Below are 8,481 nucleotides of genomic sequence, written 5' to 3'. Positions count from 1 at the left end.
GTATAAAATGATCAAATATAAAGTAATATAAAATCAACCGACAATGTATATGTGAAATTGGAAGAACAGTATATTATATTATATGTATGTGAAACTAGAAACAACACGTAATATATATATATATATATATATATATATATATATATATATATATATATATATATATATATATATATATATATATATATATATATATATATATATATATATATATATATATATATATATATAATTGACACAAACAGAAATAAAGTAAAGTATATGTCTATACATGGAAAAAATATTAAAACCAAGTATATATAATATGTAAAAATCAAAACAATATGTAGTAAAAAAACAGAATAAGTAAAAGCATGAAGATCGAAGAAAAAATCTACCAGAAGGCTAGCAGATTCAGTGGTTATTATTTTGTGTTGAGAAATGAAAAAAATAGTTTTGTTACATGAAGGAGGGAGTAGTTTAGGTGAGTGATTTTTATGTGGTGGAAAAAGATAAGAGAGATTTAATTGTGTATGAAGGCATGAGTATGGAGAAAGTGGAAAAATAAAATGGTGGAAATTGAATTCTTTTGTGGTGTACGAAGATCAGTTCAACATTTTCCATTTTTTTCAAGTCTCAGTCTATCAACAAAGATCTTCTTATTTTTTAATGATTTTGAAGTAGCGCCCGTCTGGCTTCTTGATCTCACAAACTAGTAGCAGTAGGAATATATACTAGGTTTTAATATTAAACAATGCCAACAATGCCCTTTTTGATATTTTGAGTACAAAAATGAATTAAAACCAATTAAGTTTAATATAATTCATACATTTAAATAAATAAAATAAAATCAATTTTAATATGTAATTAATTCTATTTATTTATTTTAAATATTTTGACAAAAAAAAATTAATAAACAGATTCAAAATGAATAAAAATCGGGCGCAAAAGTGCTTGAAAAATTAAAATGAATGTACCAAAATGATCAGTGCGAAATAAACTTATTGGAAAAATACAGCGTTTCTTTTAATTTTGAAATAAATTTTGACCGGTTAAATAGGCTTGAGCTGATCAAAAAGTGGCCAAAAAATTAGCTGAAAAATAAATCGAGCATACCAAATTAAACTACGCGAAACGTAGATTAATAAAGCTGATGTCTGGAAGCTTGATTTAAAAAAATCTCGTCCACTGATTTGACGCACATTCGTCGATTAGTTCAACCGGTTTGCTTGTAGATCCAAGAAAATTGTTTCGACTGATATTCTAGGTACTATGTGGTATGGAATGTATGTTATGATATGTAAAGATGCAACGACTATGACGAATGTGTTAAATTGGTGATTCAGGGTCAAAATTTGGGTGTGAGAGTTGCCCATATTTAAGTATCTTCAACTAAAGAATATGAAGCAGGAAACTCTTCATATGATCATAGTGGAAGATAATTAAATATTAAGAAGACCCGGATTTTGACCATGCATGCACATGGCATGATATGATATGTTATGCATGGGTGCGAGACTCTTTTTTATGATGATTTTAATCTACTCTAGATATGGTGAACTCTAGCAAAAAAAATTATGATGGATGATAGACAGACTTGTGGGGAATGATGGAAATATAGGGTAAAGGTGGCCCACGGAAAACAAAAAATGAGGGTAGAAATTCACTGGGGATAACAGTCCTACTAGAGGAAAGACAAATGGGGAATATGCAAAGAGATTTTAACAACAGGTTCATACATGACCTGACAACACCAGAATATTCAAGGAATTTTCAACAACAGGTTCAAACATGACCTGACAACACTTGACTATTCAAAGAGTGCTTAATTAACATGTTTAAACATGACCCGATAACACTAAGGAACATATAAAGAACACTTGAACAACAAGTTCAAACATGACCTAATGAGAGCTTGAACATCAAGGAAAGTTTAATCAACAGGTTCATACATGACTTGACAATATTGAAAAAAAATCAAAGAATTCCATCAATATGTTCATACATGACCTGACCATTGGAATATTCAAAGAGTTTCAATAACAAGTTCAAACATGACCTGACAATGCTGAGGGATATCAAAAGGTTCCATCAACAGGTCCAAACATGACCTGGAATACTAGAAAATATACAAAGAAATTTTCATCAACAGGCTCATACAGGCCCTGCCAGCATTGGAAAATTCAAAGTGTTTCAACAACAGATTCAGACATGATCTGACAATACTAGAAAATCAAGGAAATTTTAATCAATATGTTCATACGTGACCTCAACATTAGGATATTTAAAGAAAGTTTCATCCATAGGTTCATACATGACCTAACAATACTTGGAAAATCAAAGGGAGTTTTATCAACGGGTTCATGCATGAGCTGACGACACTGGAAAATTCAAAAAAAGTATATCCATAGGTCCATGAATGACCTGACAACTCTGGAGGTTTCATAGAGATTCTAACAATAGGTTCATACGTGACCTGAAACCACTAGAAAACCCAAAGAAAACTTCAACAACAGGTTCATACATGACCTGACAGTATTGGAAAACATACAAAACAAGTTTCATCAACAGGTTCATACATGACCTAACACTTTAGAATACAAATGACAATTTTGGAGATTTCTCACAAGAAATTCATCCAATCAAAGATTTTGAAGATTCCTAACAGGGAATTTATGCAAAACAAAGATAAACGGGAGTCTTCTTATAAGTAGATCATCCACGCAAAAGGTTACGATGATTCTTTACAAAGAAATCAAACAAAACCAACATCATTGGAGTTTTCTAACACGAAAAACCCCTAAGCTTCTAGGAATTCCTCAAGATGATGAGTCATACATGACTTTCACGGAACCATCAGGAAAGACGGGGTAATCAAACTCTCTGTATGTGCCAACAACAATTGGACTTTGACCGTAAGCAATGGATTAAAATCAACTTTTAACGGATTTTGCCAACAACAATCGAACTTTGACCGTAAGCAATGGATTACAACCAACTTTGAATGGATTTTTCCAATAACACTTGTACATTGACCGTAAGCAATGGATTACAACCAACTTCTAACGGATTTTTCCAATAACACTTGGACATTGACCGTAAGCAATGGATTACAACCAGCTTTTAACGGATTTTACCAATAACGATTGAACTTTGACTGTAAGCAATGGATTACAACCTGCTTTTAACGGATTTTTCCAACAACAATTGGACTTGATGAAAGTCATTAGTAAACAATTACCGGCTACAACAGAGTTTGCCAGCAACAACTAGACTTGAAATGATATTGGCGACAACCAAACTTCATATACCAATTATAATTATATTTACAAACAGAGTGACAGTGATGCCAACGACAATTGGGTTTAAAATAAGTTCTAGTAACATCTGAGCTTGGAATAATGCTAGTGACAACTGAATTTTAGGAGACACCAATGAGTCTTGAAATAATGTTAGGGAATGACATATGGGTTTTGGAAGTGCGTTAGAGAAAAAATGACATGTTCGGAAATTCATCGGAGAGTAAAACAAACAAATTTTGGAAACGCATCAAAATTACAAGTGATATTCTGGAAATACATCAGAATATAGACATATCTGGGAATACATCGAGAAATTCTGGAAATACATCAGAATACAAGACATACATATTCAAGAATACATCAGATAGGTGGGGAAACATCTGGAAACACATCAGACAAGTTATGGAAATACATCAATAAACAAAGGAGTAATCCAGAAATTCATTGGATAATCCAAAAAGGAATTGAACCTAATGGAAAATTTTCTGATAGGTGACAACTGGGTTGGACTTGAAAATGACTGCGAAAATCGGATGATGGTTTGAGGGCACCAAAGACAAACTGGAATTAGAGGTCAAAGGATATAGGATCAACAACAAGACTTGGGTTAATGCAAAATGAGCACAAAGTACATTTCGGCTATGCATGGTTTGAATTTTCTTTTATGCATGATATATGAATGATCATGATATGAAAATGATGACACTTGAGTGGACTGGGAGTTTGTAAAGACTTTTTATGGAGATGATGATTCCTCAACACCGAGAACTCAACCAAATATTTTATGATAGATGTTATCAAAGGAGAATTCTATCAAGCTTGACAACCACAACTTAGCCAAGGGGATCCTTTTGGAGGATTAATGAATCGTGTTGGCATAATTTTCAGGCACTCGTCTCAAAATCAATAGTTGTTGACATATGGCAGAATTTGTTTGAGTAGTTTGAAAGCATGAAGGGGGTCTTCCCCCTTGTGGCTCATCTTGCCCTAGTTTGTTGGGTCTTTGGATATGTTCACCTTGATAGTGAGTTTGAAACAGCTTGACAAGAGACGATCTCAAGATGGCTTGCCCCAATGTTTGAATACCGCAGTGATCTGACCCTGATTAACCAAAACCTGGAATGGTAGAATTATGATTGACTATCTTTGGATAGTTTGAATCAATGAGATTCTGAGGTGGCTTGCCCTAATATGATCTTGAAGCAAATTACTCTTGGATAACTGAACCCTTAGGGTGATTGACTTGGATTGACTGATACTCAAAGTGATTTTGCCCTGACTGGACTTCTTTCACTTTATCAATTTCCTCAACTGTATATTGTTGGAATTTCTTTGATGCTAAGTGTTGAATCGCAAATAAGATTGTTCATTCAAAAATGGTAATTTTAATGTAATGCTTATGCAAAAATTTGAAATCAAAGTTTATTATATGAATGGGTGAAATACAGTGAACGAGTCATTGATAAGAACACAATGGTGATCAAGTCATTCACAGTATGCAAGTTGGTGCCATCAAATGATTAACAAAAATTGTTTGGAGTCAAGTTAACACAACCTTGTTGTAGTATGCTTTCATAATAAACCTTGCCTCAATTAGGTCTTTTAAGGGTTGTAATGTGGTTTGGTTCACGGTTCTTGAAACAAAAGGATATAAGGCTCAAAATTTAATTTTTACCCACCCCTTTTTCTTGATGATCTCCAATTCCTACATTCAGTTAATTCGATACACGCATTCGACTTCCAAGAGGGTTCGAAGGTGTGATGAGGATTCAAGACGAATTTCCTTGAAATGGCAGTCACCTTATTTTGCTTTGTTTTGTTGAGGATTTGAGGACCTCTTTTTATGTTTTTCTTTATCCCTAATTTTTCCCGGACCGCTTCTTTGAAGTTTTCGGTCCATCGGGATGCCCTAACTTTTGCCTAAGTCATTTTGTGGTATTTGACTTAGCGGACTTTTTTCTGTTTTTTTAAAGGTGTTGACTTCCACATTATTGGTGGATGAGGATCAACTAACACTAATTTTAGCTTTTCTCAGCTTCTTCGACACTTCAACATGTGCGCGAAGGATAACATGTGGTTGAACCTAATTGGAGGGTGTACATATGGACGATTTTTTTTAAAGATCGAATGAACGGTCAAACTATCTGAACACAACTACCCTGCCCCAGGTTAAGATTAAGGGTTTTAGATCCGAAATAAACACCAATTTTTAGGCTCAAAGTGGTTGACTAGGGATTAACTCCTTATCTCTTCAGTGTTTGGGGATTTGAAACAATGCCTTACATCATCAACAAGGTTTTATTCAAAAGCATACCATAACAATTTCAGGTGTTTCGTTTTCATCATCCTCCTTCCAATCTTTGTTAACACAATGGTTTGATAAAAAAAACTGAATTAGAGGAGTATTTTTGTTTTTAACATAAATGAAAAACGAGTGAATACGAATGGATTAATTCAAAAGATGCATAAACATTTCATTAATCTTACCAATTCAAAGAAAACAACAATGCTTAAAAGCAATTAACAATCAACATGCAAGGAAATTACAAAAGAAATCCTGAAATAACCAAATGATTGCCAACTTTAGGGAATTGACTTCTTCAAACTTGATCCATTAACTTTGGGGGACACCCCTTGAGATCGTCGCACTTATCTGTGCGATAGGGTAACGTTCACCACCAAGCTTCCTTCTTGAAAGGCTATGTACCTGTTGTCAATCATCTGTTGTACTTTGGCTTTGAAAACGTTACAATTTTCATTTGAATGCCCTTTTGATCCGGCATGATATCCACATTGCACATTTGGGTTATACCCGGGTGGGTAAGGTTGTGGAACTGGATTAAGAGATTTGGGAACCACCAACGAGTTTTGAATTAGAGGTTGTAGAGGTTAGTTATATGTCATGAGGATTGGATGACGAGGATCATTTCTTCTTTCCAAGTTATTTTGAGGCCTATGCTGATTTCGATATCTCGCGCCTTGGGCTTGTTGATTTGGATGAGAAGCAAACCAGGATTGTTGGTAATGAAGACCAAAAGGTAGTGGTTGCTGGTATGGCACGTTAGGCATTGTTAACTGCTCATTTTCAGCCACGTGAAGGTTGGAATCAAGAAGCTTTTTGATATTAGCACGACGATCTTCAAATTATTTTCCTTTAATCTCATTGTTGGACGCAACCCTCTTGGATCCACTACTCGTTTATCCTTTGCTTCCGTTGCCATGGGTCGTGACATTAGAAATCCAAGGTTATATCTCAATGTTCTTATCGGGAAACGATGATATCTCGTTAGCCACCTCCCTGACTTCTTCCTTGTGGTACAAAACCTTGAGGGGTTTCTGAGGTCCTTTGCCTTTCTTGTTACTTGGCCCAGAAATCAAGATGTATGTACCTGAGCTTTCCTCCTTGAGTGTTGGTGACCTAATGTCAATCAATCTTTGCAGCTTGAACTTAAAACTCTTGCATTCCTCGATGGAGTGCCCCATTGTTCCAATATGGTATCCGCACTTGACCTTCAGGTGATCTTCTTCAAAGACTAAGCTCTTTTTGGTAATCAGCTTTCGTACCAAGGCTTTCAGCGCTAAGCAAGAATCTAGGTCATGTCCCACTGCCCCTTTATGGAATTCACATGTTGCATTTGGATTGTACCATGACAGGTATGGTGACGTAGGTGTGAGAGCTCGAGGGGTCACCAAAGCATTCTGGATCAGCTGTGGGTAGAGCTTGTTATATGGCACCGAAATCGGGTCATTGTGATTTTTGTTCCCCTTGTTCTGAACCTGACTTCGATGATTTTGAGGAGGAATATCCAGAGGATGTTGATGATGACATCCTGAGGGATGGCCATATGCCGGTAGATGAGGAGTTGCCACATATAATTGCCCCTGACTTGGGGTAACACCGGATGGATGTGGAGTAGTATCTCCCTCTGTTGCAGCAATGGGTATATGAGGACCCTTTTTTCTTAATAAGGCTTGCAGGGTTTCCACGACCCATCCCATTTGGCTCTTCAAAAGATTGAGTTCCTCCTTCAATGCTTCTTGACTTTTCCTTAGCTCGTTCATCATCTCTTGAGACATGGTTCTTTGTTCTAAACGCGTGTCAGGAATCACTTTGCTGATCATAGACAAAGGATGGATGAGTTTTTTTGTATTTTATTTGGAAAATGACATGCATTCTGATGAGATACAAATGCAATGGAATGTGAATGAATGCAATGCAAGCCATGTATATTTTTTTGCCTCAATACACGGGTTCAAAAGTCTGAGGTACTGATGAATCTGATTGCTTTCCAAGAATAGGTTCTCACCGGGTATGATCTAGGGTTTCAAAAAAGTTCCTAGAGTCATGGATCCATTAGACTGTTTGCTTATGGCAACTTACTTTTCGGGCATCAACTCCATCCAAAGAATCTACTCTATGTGAGGTTCTCGCATCAATCCAACGAAAAAATCATCTCGCAGACCCACACTACGCAACCATCTTTCCTAGTTGGACACGTGATTAAGGTTCTACAAATGGTCCTTAGAGTCATGGATCCTTATGAAAATATCGAAGCTTACAGCATCTTACTTGTCGAGCAACAACATCCTCCAAAGGATCTACTCTAAGTGAGGTTCTCGTACTAACCCAACAAGAAATTCATCTCGCAGACCCACACTACTCAACCTCATCCTATCTTATGTTTTTTACTCGAGACTCGGGTAAAAAGTCTTTCCCACAAGGTTTGCAATCAGAGTATCCAAGTACCAAAGCATAACGGAACCAATACAACAAATTTTATCAATATGACAATAAAGATAGCAAAAACAATAAAGAAAAGCCGCACAAGTAAACAAACAAAGGCACACAAACGACCTAACTAGGCTTGACTCACTTAGGGATACATGTTATCCCCAACAGAGTCGCCATCTGTTGCACCTCAAAAAATGAGAACACGACTTAGCGAAGTGCAATCGCACGCTCGCAATGATGGACTGAACAGAGTCGCCACCGAACTTTATTTATTCCTAAAAAGCAAAGGGGAAATATTGATAAAACCAAAGAAAAAACGACAATGATTATGGTCGTCGCAACTGTAGCGGGGTATTCGTTACCTTTAGATTTATTTACTAAATCAAAAGTAAATCATACAATTCGAGTCGCCACCGCACTTCTATTTATCCAAAGGAATGGTTAGAAAGCGAACAAAAACCTAAAAGT

Source organism: Lathyrus oleraceus, chromosome 3 (genome assembly GCF_024323335.1).
Source record: "Lathyrus oleraceus cultivar Zhongwan6 chromosome 3, CAAS_Psat_ZW6_1.0, whole genome shotgun sequence".
NCBI classification, from domain to species: Eukaryota; Viridiplantae; Streptophyta; class Magnoliopsida; order Fabales; family Fabaceae; genus Lathyrus; species Lathyrus oleraceus.
This window is presented reverse-complemented; position numbering follows the sequence as displayed.